The sequence below is a fragment of the Lissotriton helveticus genome, chromosome 11 (genome assembly GCF_964261635.1).
Source record: "Lissotriton helveticus chromosome 11, aLisHel1.1, whole genome shotgun sequence".
In the NCBI taxonomy this organism is placed as follows: domain Eukaryota; kingdom Metazoa; phylum Chordata; class Amphibia; order Caudata; family Salamandridae; genus Lissotriton; species Lissotriton helveticus.
Window position 1 is genome coordinate 884333938 of NC_136072.1, and position 14413 is coordinate 884348350.

At 45.2% G+C, this 14413-nt stretch overlaps 1 pseudogene; it reads left to right on the forward strand.

The window, feature by feature from the left end:
* Positions 1–11704: 11704 nt before the first annotated feature.
* On the forward strand, positions 11705–12613 carry LOC144790910 (lysosomal amino acid transporter 1 homolog pseudogene; annotated as a pseudogene).
* The last annotated feature ends 1800 nt before the right edge of the window (positions 12614–14413 follow it).

Consider the following 14413-nt stretch of genomic DNA (forward strand, 5'->3'; position numbering starts at 1 on the left):
AAATATGGCATATGAAGGACACTCAGGTATGTGTAGTATAAAAAGGAAGATCAGGATTGATAATTGGTGGCCTGGAATAGTAATATAGAAGATAAAGTTTGATCCTGTTTGGAGTATGCCAGAAGTGCCAAAGATCAAAAGAAAATTATTTAAGTAAAGAACCTCATGTTTAGACCCAGTATCATTTGGAAAAGGATTTCATTGGACGTAGCAGGACCCATATACTTATCAAATTGTTAGATGTATGGTATTGTGTTGTTTGATCAAATGTCACAATGGCCTGAAGCGATGTTTGTCAAAAAAGGGACATGGAGCCTTTCTGACAGCATTGTATTATGTTGGTCAGATTCCTTTCCAACCATCTCCCTCCCGCCCGCCCAAGGGATTACGATGTCGGGTTTTAGCTGCCTTTCCTTGCCGGCCTTTCCGGCACAGAAAGGCTGTCGGAACACGACTTTGGGGGCCCCCAGCAGGGCCCCCTTGGGTGCACAACCTCCAGTTGGAGGCCGAGGGAGCACCTATTGTGCCCCCTGTTGATCCATGCACCTCTTATTTTACAATAGTAGTATTCATTCCGACTGGAATACATGCTCCCATTGTAATTATAGGAATGCGACCGAACTGTGTTTAGTCCCATCCGAATTAGTCAGTGGGACCGCCAACCGGATGTCGGTCAGTCCCATGACTGACACAATGTCGGGCTGAGGAAACTCTGCCCAACATAGTAATAGGACCCTACGTCTGTAATTTATTTCATGAAAGTTGTGTTTGAAATGGAAGGTTTTCCCAGAAGCTTGGAGACAGAAAACGGTGTTTCTATTACCATCCAGAGAAATTATTTAATTTTTATCAGATCATGGCACAGAGCATACTAGAACATCTGTTTATTTACCAAAGGGTAATGGAATTGTTGAAAGCTGGGTAAAGGTACTTAAGGAAAGTTTGCAATTGCTGGTCAACTATTCATGATCTTTTATGAAGTCATTGCACCACACCCATGCCACCTGGAGAGAGATCACCTTTAAAGGAAACGAGAGGGAGACCACCTCTATGTAATTTGATACAACCAAAGATGTTGGATTTAAAATTGAAGCAGGAATTCCTGTAATTGGTGGAAATTCTGATAGTAGTTTTTGAAGCAGAGCATGATGTGTGATAAAAAGACAAATCCAGCAACAAAGAAACTGACTTGAAAGTAGAAGAGTGGGTACATGTTAAGAAAGATTGGTTAAATCGGGTGAGTCAAAGTTTTCAGAACCATTGAAAATGATAAGAATTAGGACTCAAGTGGTAGAATTATCAGATGGGAATAATTGGTGTATGATGAGCAAAGTTGTAAAAGTCCAATTTTGTCTAAAAGAAGGTAGCATAATTGTGAAACCTACTGAGCCTATGACATCAGACCAGTGCTTAATTTGTACCGGTGCTTTCAGGTGCTTAGCACCGGCACATTTATCAGGGTCGGGTCTACTCTACACAGATCTTGCTGCACGTCATTGATATATTTATTTACACCTCACTACTGGACTTGGCACAGGCATTGAGTGTTGTGTTCAACTTCGTTCCTCTCCCGAGTCCTGAGTGAGTTATTCCTGGTGAAGTATGTTGCGGGCGAGACTGTGAGACTGAGCCATCCCTGGCCTGGCTGAGCCAAGAGGAGATTCATATGAATCAACCTAATATCTGTGTTGGACGGCGGCCGCGGCGTGGCGCAGGCCTTTAGTTCAGTGTTGTCGGCCCGGAGGGGGGACACTGATTTGGGCTGGATTTTGGTTCTGCAGGAGTTGGCGTTCTGCGGCAGTGTGAGCACATTTTTTCAGATTGAGCTGCCACGCCCCAGCATACCCGCATGGCCACACCCCACCACCCGAGTCATCGTTCAATGGTTTGAGAGCCAGCCCGACCCGACGACGACGTTGAGGACTGGCAGGCAGCAGCCACGACTGGCAACAGCACCAGGCCCAATAATCAGTTAATAAAGCTAAAAGCCTACCACGACTAACGGTAAGTTAAGTGCCGCTGAGACATTTCAGGTTGCCCAGGTCCTGTAGAGAATTGTATGCACAACCTTCGATTCGCAAGAAAAGTTGTTGTAGGAATGGAAGCTCTACCAAAATACGGTCAGGAATGTTGAAAAGGGTGCAGGGAGCAAGGTCAATTTTGACCAGTCTTTTCAAAGCCAGTAACGTTCTAGTGTGCAGGGGTAACTCGGATGTAACTGTTGTGCGCCATCATTAGCTCTGTCATAATATTATGTTTCAGTGATAGGCAGTTTAGTGAAGGCTGTGTCCGACCCAAAGGCTCTTTTGGACAAAAAATGTATGTTTTGTCAAGGGTAATGAATGACCCCTCAAATGGGACCAGGCACTTCCAGGGCCGGGAGTCCAATCTGGTTGCATAAAATGGAATAGCATCGTTCTTGAGTTCAATGCACACGCAGTTAGAAGGGCAGGCATGCGCGCAGGCCGAGAAAGCGTGAATTGGCTGGATTAAAAGAACAACAAGCAGGGCCGGACTGGCCATAGTGGGTACCAGGCAATACCCCGGTGCTCCGCGCGGGTGGGGGCCGGTTTTGGGCCCCTGGGGGCCCTTTTTGTTACAGGGCCGTTTTTGCAGCATAGGTGCAAAATCGTCCCTGTAACAAAATCTGCCTTAAACCGGCCCCGGTTAATAACTCGGTGGCACCACCAACCTCCCAGGGGGGGAGGGGGGCCGGCCGAGCACTTTGCCAGGGCCGGTTGTGGTTCCCAGTCCAGCCCTGACAACAAGGAGTAAACGAGATGGGGAGAAATGTGGGTTGGTTGAGATAGGATAGGGAGAGAAAAAAGATATTCGATTTTGCGAATTCGTATGACATTTATTATAAGTTCCTTGTAGTCTACGTTGTGTCTGTGCGCCAAAAACACACCACTGCCGCACTTGTTAAAATGGTATTAATCTGCATTATCAGCGTGCACATTATTTTTTAAACTGGAAACATTTTTAAGTGTTTTTTGTAGGTGTTCAAATCCTTTCAGAAACATCACAAATATAATCATGAGGCACATTATTTTTTAAACTGGAAACATTTTTAAGTGTTTGTTGCAGGTGTTCAAATACTTTCAGAAACATCACAACTATAATCATGAGACTTGTTTCTTTTTTAAACCCACAGGCTAGGGAGCATACCATGCAATGTGAACTAAAAGCAGTGAAATGTAAACAGGGACTGCAAAACTGGCTTGAATTAAATTAAGGGTTCTTGAAGTTATTGCTGATAACCGGATCAGAGTTTTTCATTTGTAAAGTTACAGATGTTAATATAAGACAGCGTACTGAGCATAGCATCTCATTTTAATGTCAGGCCGTATTTACTGTCAGTCAGCACTGACTACTAGCAGGACCCTTCCCATCATACATAACAGTCTGACATTTAGAAGTAAATGCTTCTTTTAAAGATTCGTGTTTATGAATCTAGGTTGCCCATTTTCAGGGTTTTAAGTGGGATGTAACAACGGCTGTAAGGTGTCTGCTAAAGGACTATGGTCAAAGGAACCTAACTAGGTATCCGTTCCAAACGGTGAGGTCTGTTTAATTAATAGTGCAACTTAAAAATAATTTAAGTAGAATCTAGTTATTTTGACAGAACCCCACCTGAAAAGGATTCTGTGCCTCTCTGTGTTTTCTTCAAATGCATCCGGATAGATCACAGACAACGAACATGTGCCTAAAACAAACCAGACCTGTTGGTCTTGCCAGTGCTTATAACAGTATCATATAAATGAATAACACCATGTAAATAATTAGAATTGAAAACGTATAAGTTCTGGCAATATGAGACTGAATTAAACCTTTCTAAGTTCTGGGGAAGGAGTGCCTTTGGAGTGTCTCATTCTGCTATACACTTAGACCTTTTTATTCCCCGCATCTTTCTGAAAGCCTCTCTCTAATCCCTTTCATCACCCTTTTCACCAGGGCCGGACTGGGAACCAAAACCGGCCCTGGCAAAGTGCTCGGCCGGGCCCCCTCCTCCCCCTGGGGGAGGGGGGGGATGCCACCAAGCTCTTTACCAGGGCCGCTTTTCCGCCGAATTTGTTACAGGGCCAATTTTGCAGCTTTGCTGCAAAAACGGCCGTGTCACAAAAACGGCCCCCACCCTTGCGGCCGACCGGGGAATTGCCCGGTGCCTGCAACGGCCAGTCCTCACACCTTCTGCATTTACTTTCTTGTGCCTCTCGATCATCTATAAACAGAGAATTCTCTTCTCGTTTTTGCACAGTCTGAATTTCCACAACTGTGTACCTCTGGCGTCCACTTTCACATAATGTAGGCATTACTATTAGCATGCAAGTTAACATTGCTCTGAAGAGAGGTCAATGATTGGAAGAGCACGTAGTCTGCACACCATTATGATCTACAGACTCACTGTGAGGAATGCGTACTTCCTTGAAGTTGTACCCAGTAATCACCCAGACAGTAAGCAGTAGCCATTCCATGATGCCAATATTATGCTGTGGACAGGAAGAGAAAGTAAAGACAATCCGAGTTAGAGGTAGACAGGGGGATAGGAGTGGGAGATTTAGAGAGAAAAATAGAAGCAAGTAAGAGAGAGAAAGAATACCGGGGACTCCGCTACATTATGCTCCCAAACAGGACATTACACGTCTATGATTGTTCAGGAACTTTGAGCAATGTTTGTATTTTTTAGGACAACAAGTTTATGGTGAAATTAAACCCCTTCAGCCACTAGAAGTGACAGTGACTGACTCATTCAAGTGTATTGCATGATTTAACCCCTTGCATGCTCATGACGAGCTCAGCTCGTCATGAGCTACAGTGCTCCTGTGCTCATGACGAGCTCAGCTCGTCATGGCCTTTAGAACGCTTGCAAGCTGGGCTAATTCCCCTGCTGTGCTGAGCTTTCTAAAGAAACGGGTGTGGCCATGACGAGATCAGCTCCTCATGAGCACTACAGGAGCACTGCCTCATGAGCATGGGGGCGCTGTGCGTGCACCCGCCCCCAGCACGGGGGAATGTGCGCAGCAGGGAAGGGGTTAATTCCGTTCTCTGATGTGTACTAACCATAGATGATTCAAATGAAAAGCTGTATATAGAGTAAAGGTTTTCAGAGGTTTACTAACCGTAAATTATATAAAAGAAAAGCTGTGTATGGTGTAAGGAATTGTAGCGCAGCAAGGATACCATGGGCTCTGGTGCAAGCAATGAAAAGGGCCCCTTTTACTGCTGTTGGGGTAGTAAAATACAGCTATGATCAGGATTTAAAGGGCCCCCCTCAGAGCTCAAGGCCCCGGTGTCATTGTACCTGTGACAACAATAGTAGATGCGCCCCTGTTAAAGGTATTCTAAAGTTTCTGTTTAGAGTGTTTTCACAACAGTTTGGTTTATTTTGTCACATCGGCTATGTAAAAGTTGTATCTTTGAACTCATAGACTCTGTAAAAAATTGCTTACCCCAGTATTGTCTTTTCCCTAAATCAGCACATAGAGCACTGAAATTGTCCTTTTTCAATGCATTAGTGATTGTAGCTAATTTATTCAAAAATTATGCTTTAAATGTACTTTTGATTTAATCCTTTTCAAAATGTTCACAGGGCAGGGGAACCTCCTATCAAAATCTTACTATGAGAAATGCTTCCTTGCTGAAATTCAGATCGGAAATTACATCTGACTTTTAGCAGTGCCAGTCGAGGATGTGGGTGGAGCTAATAGAGTGAGTGGGTGGAGCAATTGGAGGAAGTGTGTGGAGCCGGAAGAAGTGGGTGGAGCCGGAGGAAAGTAGGTGTGGCCCTGACAAACATTTGAGCACCCGCACTTCATATTTTACAAATTAAGCACTGCATCAGACAGTAGTAAGGAAATTAGCAGACCACTTCATGTTCCTGCATATATAAAGAAGGCCAATACCTATATGCATGATGAGGTTACTTTACAATTTGATCACCCAACTAGGTCAATATTTGCAAAGCAAAAGACATGCACCAAAATGGATGCAAGATTACCATGTGACATTGCTAATTGAAATGGATATATGATACTAATATGTTGTGTAGTTAGGTGTGATATGTCATCTGGAGTTTTTGTTAACAAAGGGGAATGTGTGGTATCTCAGTTGGAATCTTGGTGTATATCAGAGGTTTGGAATGGAATAACAGCAAGATTCCAGTTGAGACAGTTGGCTCGGGGAACATCGTTTACAACGAAACTTTTACCACACACTACCATTACAACGCTGGAATTGCAACGAAAGTCGTTACAACGACTTTCGCTGGAGGGCGCTGTTGGATAGGGAATAGTTTAATTTTTGATCCAACACCTTCCCTACTATCCACGGGGACTGGAGTTGGAATAGAAAATTAAACTATTCCACTATCCAGCGCCTCCCAACGCAAGTCGTTGTAACGACTTGAGTTGTAATACCTGCGTTGTAAAGGCATGCGTGGTAAAAGCATGCGTTGAAACGTCATACATCCGTTGGCTCGGGCTTCCTCCAGAGAAGACCACGATCAACCTTGCCTGCAACAAATCTACATAAAACGTACTTCAAGGGGTGCAGACTCATTTTTATGAGGAGAATGTAACAGCATTCTGAGGTTGCTCTCTATAGTCCCTCATCCAATGGTTTGATTGAGAGGGATAATCATATTTTGAAAGAGGGGATTCATAGTGCTATTGCAGCGAATATTAATGTATCAACTTTATTACAAGAGAAAATATAGGCATATCTCACAACATTCCATTTCACGATGGGGGTGACACCATTTCAGGCTTTGAGAGGAAGGGAAGGCAGATTTAAGCAGCCACCTGAATGGCTGGCAAATATATATGTGGCTAAACATGATTTGGTCTAAACTAAGAATGAAGATTTGATTAAAGAATTGAAAGAGATGTTTTTGTCTGGACAAGAAATGCAGACGAAAATTGGCAGTCTTAGGCAAAATGTAAAAAATGTTGCGTCGCTGTGAAATATTGGGTTTTGATTAAGAAACCTTTAAGAGTTAGCAAAGGAGAGTCAACATCTTCCATGAGAGTAAGAATAATTAGAACAAGCAAAGCTTCTGTTTTGTTGGATGGGAAGGAATGGTGGAACAGAGACAGTGTGGTCCAGCTATCATATTTGCAGGCAGAAATATATTTGCATACACACTCTAAAAAGGAAGCAGGGAAATACAAATTAACAACTGATATTGCCGGCAGTTATATTATTTTCATTTCAAAAAATCTTTATTTCGATCACTGATCATAAAAGATGCATAACAATATATACAATTAAAAACTTATTAAACCAATGTGATCCGGTAGTAAGATGTTAGAATTAAAATACATGTAAAACAATAGATACAAATAGATTTGGTGAGGACCATTATACCAGTCTTTTCATAGCTCGGCTGCGGATGAACCATAAAGACGTTAGAAATTTTGAAATTGCAAAAACCACAGTGGGAGTAAGGTCTGATTTTAAAACTCTGTAGGCAGTCTGGTAAGATCTGAATCCCAGGTTCCTAAGTAGCGGGACTAACCAATATTTCCTGCTCCGCTCGTAGCCCTTGCAGAAGAAGACCGCGTGCACGTCATCCTCCTTCGGGTGTGCACACATTGGGCAAGATGGTACGGAGGAGCTTGATTTCCAGGACGCTGTAAATGAAGCTAGCGGCAAACATCCATAGCGCCACTGTAAAAACAATTTCCTCGTTAACGGAGGAGCGATCTCATCTAGAGTTTTTTCGAGGGAATAGGAGTCTTTCACTTTCAGAAATAAGTTTGTCAAGGACCCCTCACGAGTGTCATTAGTGGCTCTTGTGAGCATCAAAGCATAGTAAGCACTCGCAATTGCCTTTTTTGGAATCCTGGTACATGAGTTCGAAGGGTCCGTCCATAATTCCGGGTAGCCCAATTCCTCGAACCTCCCCTTTACATACGTTAACCACGAAATCTTCTTTATGTTCCGTAGTTCCAGGAATTCCTGTAATTCCTCTCTATAGTATACGAGATCTGGGCTACTCCACAAACGCCTCCAGAATATTAAGGGTTTAAGTCCTAGCTCCTCTGTTATGGGTTTAATTCCTAGATCTAATCTAAGGGGTAGTAATGGAGTGCTCTGGGGGAGGGCGGCTACTTGTCTCAAAAAAAATTTTCAGTGGACTGTAGCTTTGAATGTTGGATGTGGCCCCACAACTCACCCCCGTATGTAACCCCCGCCCGAGCTTGTGTTTTGTATATATGAATAATTGGGGTAAGTGGTCGATGGCGTGATTTGTTTGCCAGGCGCAAAGTGCCACCCGCCAACTGAGCCAGTTTGATGGTCACTTTGGCCAGGTGCGACGTCCAGGTTAAATGTTCGTTTATGGTAATCCCCAGGTATTCAATATTATGCACTCGTTCTAATTGGGCGGTACCTAGCATGGGAGGTGTTCGATTTCGAGATTTGGGATTTAAAATCATACATTTTGTTTTTTGTGGGTTTATTTCCAATCCCCGGTCAGAGCAGAAATCTAAAAAGCCATCCAAGATGCGTTGGATCCCCATTGGGGATTTAGACAGCAACAGGGTGTCGTCTGCAAACATAATTGCAGGCACCCTGTTGCCAGTCAGCTTTGGGGCGTCGGAGTTGGCAATCCTGTTTAGGTGAGCAACAACCCCGTTCACAAAGATGCAAAACAGGGTAGGTGCAAGCACGCACCCCTGTCTCACACCTCTGCGAACGGGGAACCTTTCGGTTAGTTTGCCACCTTTGCCACACCTTACGCGGGCATAGTTGTTGGAATGAAGTCTCATCAGGATTGTCAAAATATCCGCAGGGTCTTTCAGTTCTTCCATGACTTTCCACAGCCTTGCTCTAGGGACTAAATCGAAGGCGGCACGTAGGTCTACAAAGATGGTATATAGACTGCCGCCCTCGATTACCGCTGTTCTCCAATAGAGAAGGTGTAGCCTAAAGATTTGATCTGTGGTGGATACTCCCTCCCTAAATCCTGCCTGGTACTGAGATAGGATATCCATTTCTTCAATCCACGCCTGCAAACGGTTCAGGATCAGTCTGCCAAAGAGTTTTTGGGATATGTCAATCAGGCTAATGGGCCGATAGTTGGAAGGGAGCAGGGGGGATCCCTTTTTATAGATTGGGACTACCTCTGCTCCCCTCCAAGTATCAGGCACCGTCATTCCCCCCCAAATGGCATTGAATATTAGTGTGAGGTACGGTGCCCATATCCCTGGTTCCTGTTTAAACAGGTCCCCCGGGACCCCGTCCAACCCCGGTGCTTTTCCGGCAGCCAGCCCTTTAATGGCCTCCCTCACCTCCTTTTCAGTGATGGGGACATCTGGGGGGCTCGGTATAGTTGAAGCTCCATCACTGTTTGATTCCCAACCACCCTCCGCGTATCTCACATGATGCACTAGAGTACATAGGTAGTTCTAGCAACTGTGCACCTGCTAGCAGCAGGGCATCTGTTATAAATAGCTCTAAATTGGGAGGAGGAGAGTGTTACTAATGAGGTGTCCTCTACTCCATATGTGCGGCTTAATGAGTCCATAATTGTTAAAAACAGCGTTTTGACACCAGAAAGGCTACAATCACTGATGAACCTGTGTGCACACGTACTTCACAGATGGTCAAGTTACCTACCAAGCTCCAATACTATGTTTGTGTTCATTTGCTTTGTTTTGTATAAGGAAGGGGGATGTTGTATTCATATTATTGAATACTTTGGCTACTTATATTACATACTGTGGGCATTGTTATTGTGTTGTTATTTGACTTGTCTCAAATCCTGATGGCATCAAGCACTGGGCTGGTTCTAAAATGTTCAGGCAATAGTCATTTGCCTGTTCATCTCAGAATTTGTCAGGTGATCAGTGTGGTTGTGTCTGTTTCATGAATAAAGATGAACTATGGAGCAAACTTTCAATAAAATGTCGGTGCACTGAGCCATTCCAAATTTGGCAGTGTTGCACTCTGACATTTTGAAAATGCAGAGATGCGCTGTAATCACAATCATAGCGCTGGTGCCAAAAAAGCTGACTTGTGCCAGCGTAGGCACCCTATTACCATGATGCACGGGTGCCTGCGCTGTAGGGAAGATTGCTTATGTGCAGGTAGGGAAAACTTCCTGCACATAAACAATCAATATTGTTGATTTGCAATTTCTATGTATGCTGCAGAATGCAGTTCACATGTAAAAAGCAAAAAACAAGGAGAAATTAATATTTCTCCTCATTGAGACATTCTTACGCCTGGTATTCCATGGCATCAATTTTTAGCACTGCCTCATCCTTGTAATATGGGGCTGCATCAAAAAGCAATGTGTGTTGCAGTGGAATGCCCACAACAACGCTCATTCCAAGCTTCTTTAACACAGAGCACTGCGGCGGAAAGGTGCATAGTTACAAGGTAACGTTAAGCCATTCAAAGTGGCTTAGTGCCATCTTGTAAGTATGGAAACTGGCGTTGCACCACCGGAGCATCAAAAAAGTTGGTGAAGGCTTGCAAATATGCCCCATCCTCATTTTTACTTAACTTCGTCTTGAGAAATCTTATTAGAGTCATGGCTGATTATTGCTCCCACCTGCATATGGATCTTACAGGCTCTCCTATCAATGAGATCCCATAGCTAGTTCTTGAGTAAATCAATGACATTGTATAGCATCAATGGAACTTCTTGGAGGGTTTTTGTCTGTGTGTTATAATAGAGGATAAAGACTGTAGGAATTTTATTTCAAGAAAACATTCCACACGCACACCCGCCTAAAACCAATTTCTCTTTTGGTTTTGACGATTCACTGAAAAAGGCAAAATAAAAGTTGTAGTATCATTAATTAATAATTTTGAGTGAAACATTTCCCACTGACGGTTAGATTCTCATTCATGCTGACTGGAGTTAAAGGAATGAGTACTAGACCATCGAGATACGTGAGCAAGAAAAGTGTTTCCCTCTCAGAGTCACCAGACAAGAAATAGCTTGCTGACGACAACCTAGTGTGAAAATGAAAGATTGGCCACAGTGCATACCTCTATTTGCTCCTTGTTAACCTCGTTGTGTCATTTCCATTTTCTTGAGTGTTTTGTGAATATCTGTCTGTAATAAACGTGAATCCATCTTTAACAGAGGATGTCAAGTTAGAGAAAGTTCTAATCCAAGGCAGACTGGCAGTGAACTTTGAACACTTCCTCCGAAAATGTAGATGGTGATAATGGGAATGCCTTAAAACATCCAGATTCCGTGAATGGGACCCTCGTTGAGACGTGTCTCGTTTATTAAGAATGCCTGTTGCTTTCCGGTTATCCAACATAGCCCGTTTGCTAGTAGGGTGAGTGGGAGTGCATGTTGGGTGTTTCACGTCAGCTGTCACCATGCTTCAGTAATTTGCTGGCATCAAGAATCTTCCAATGCTGTGCTATAGCACTGCGAATGAAGATATGGAATAAGACGTTCTGGTTGCCATAGCAAATAACTTGTTCGCGACGTCTTATTATTCTAAGAATGCTCTGATGTCACAGAACGGCATGACAGCGAAAGTCAATCCATTCAGGTAAGAGTTTTAATGTAGTCTAACAAATATCACTTTAGAAAAGAAAGTGGGCAAGGGATGCCTGTCTTGGATGTTATACAAAAGGGGCAATTTTTACTAAGCCCCAAAAAATATTTTTTGTCAGAAACACAACATTATGTGAAGCGACTTTTCACGGATGACTTCTCAGTTTTTCACAGATGACTTCTCAATACATTCAGCCTCATGTGGCCAATGCTTCCGAGGGACAGAGCAAACAGTTATGTGAAAACGGATACCTTTGGATATGGCGCCTCCTGAAGCAATGCGTTGAGAATGTCTGGGAATACTGGAGTGTTGTCATGGGACTTGTCTCTGTTTTCTTCTTCCTTTTTGCTGCTGTACCACAGATTTATGTGGCCTATAAGACTGGAAAGGTACACCAGGCACTTTCAATGGGATTTATGCTCCTGTGGCTGGCGGGTGACCTTACAAATGCATTGGGCTGCTTCTTGACTAAACAGCAGCCCATTCAGATCGTCACGGCCATTTTGTACATCAATATGGACATCATCATGATTTCTCAGTTTGCCTACTACAAAGCTAAAAATCAGAAGAAGAAATGGAGCTGCAGCTTTAAGAGTTTTTGCTTCTCCTCCATCATGGCGTGCATCTCACTGTCAGTCATTCTACCAAGCCACTTCCTTCTCACAAACGGCCACACTATTGAATCTGATTCTGAGAAACAGCCCCACAGGATGCACGTGATGTTGGGGTTCATATGCGGCTATGTGTCATCTCTTTTTTACCTGGGATCTCGGTTCCCACAACTGTACAAAAACTTCCAAAGAAAGTCTACCGAAGGGACCTCCTATGGACTGTTTGCATTATCCATGATGGGGAACTGCACCTATGGATTGAGCTTGATCTTGAAAATGCCTGCAAGTGCCCCCCAAAGAAATATATACGTCATGCACCATCTGCCATGGCTTTTTGGAAGCTTCGGGGTTGTTCTTCTGGACATTTTTGTGACTGTACAATTTGTTGTATACCATAAGCAAAAGAAGGTAACATCACACGGTGTAAAGCGAGAAACAGAGCCTCTCTTAATAGTCAGTGAAGACTCTTGAATATTTTTTTTTGTTCCATCAACATAAGGCTTCCACTGATTTGTGATTTATCTAAAGGTTCTTAATAAAAATGCAAAATGTGAATGACAAAATGCAGTGTAATTTCACTCAATTTAAAAAGAAAACAGTATATTTTGTCACTCGAACAAAAAGCTGAATACATTGGGGCATTTTATTCAAATACATTAGATATTATATTGTATTGTAATTGAATTTATATAGTGCCTACTACCCCTGACAAGGGGTCAAAGTGTTTTTTCAGTGAATAGCACACTACTCCAGGACCCGTAAAGGATTAGTGGTGAATTAGTATAGTGAAAATATAAAGTAATTTTAGTTATGATTATGTTAGTCAATTATTTGGATTGAGAAAAATATTGGAGGCTTAGAGAAGGGAAAAGGGCTTGCCTTAATATAGTGCTTGCTGGAGGGCGTGGCATTAGGCGTCAAGATGGCGGTCGCACTCTAAGAGTGCTTCTGGACCTCTCCTTCATCCGCCTTGCATCCTTCACTCTTTGGCAGTCATCCACCACTCCTACCTCCCTGCCCTGAGTACGGGGGCCCGGGGCTGTATCCAAAGCTGTTTGTTCCCCGTGTCGGCCCTCTGGGGCGTCCAGCTGGCCCTTATTTCTCTGGGACCCCTGGGCGACAAAATTGCAGCCTGCATTGCGCCTCGCTGTCGGGCCTGGTGCTCTGGCTGCTGCCCCTCCTAGCCTACGGGATTCACTCTGGCATCCGCCTTGCAGAAGACCAGCCTCGCTGGCCCCCCTGCACTCCATGGGGGTAGAGAAGTGGCACCAGTGGGTTGACGAGGCGGGGGCCGGTCTCCAGCTACAGGCCCGGTTGGGCAGTCGCAGAGGCGCTCCCAGGTCCCTCATTTCCCTGTTGGGGGTGGGGCAACCGTTGGCACCCCTGACTGGCACTGGCCTTGAGGCGTGCTTGGGGGCCGGCGGAGGAGTAGCTACGGTCCGGCTGGAGCCTTGGAGCAGGGGCTACCATACCGGGTGGCGGAGCGAGAGTGGGAGAGGAGGAGCAGCTGCGGACCTGTGGGGCCATCGATGCAGCGCTTCCCCTATCGGCTATCATACCAGGTAGGCAGAGAGTGTGACGGGCCGATGTCCGGCCCTCCTGGGGCCCCCTCTCTTTCATCTTTGTGGCGCCGGCCTGGCCCTGGTGCATTCGGTATGGTGGCTGCCGTATTGGGCAGTGGAGTGCAGGTGTGAGTGGGGCTGATGTTCGGCCCTCCTGGGGTCCCCTCTACTTCATCCTGGCCTTGAGGGCTGTGGCCACCCTGCCTTTGTTGCCGCCTTCATCCCTGGAGTTGTGACTGAGGGGCCCACCGGTTGCACTGAATGGGCGGCGGACACCCCTTGAACTGGGCGGTCCCCTGCATCTGGCAGCCGGTGCTGATCACTGGGCTGCTCTTGGCCTCCCCTGGACCCCATCTCCACGATAGCAGCAGACCAGCGCCAACCCACAAGACTGCACCGGTGAGTGGGGAGTGGGTGGGGGACCGGCTGCCTTTGCCGGGCGGTGGGTTGGGAGGTTGAAGTTGGGCCTTCCTGTGGGTGACCCCCCCACACCCTCCCTGACCCTCCGAGGTGCAGTGGCAGCTTGAGACACCATACTTGGTCCTTGCCTGGTGGAGCTCTTGGGAACATTGCTGGCGCCATGCATCCAGCGAGTGTACTCTGCCAGAATCTGCCCAGCGGGGCCCTGCCCTCCCGCCAACCTAGCCCCTGCCGCCCTGTGGAGAACAGCTGTGGAACGGGGTGCTGTGCTTGGATCTGGGGCACCCAT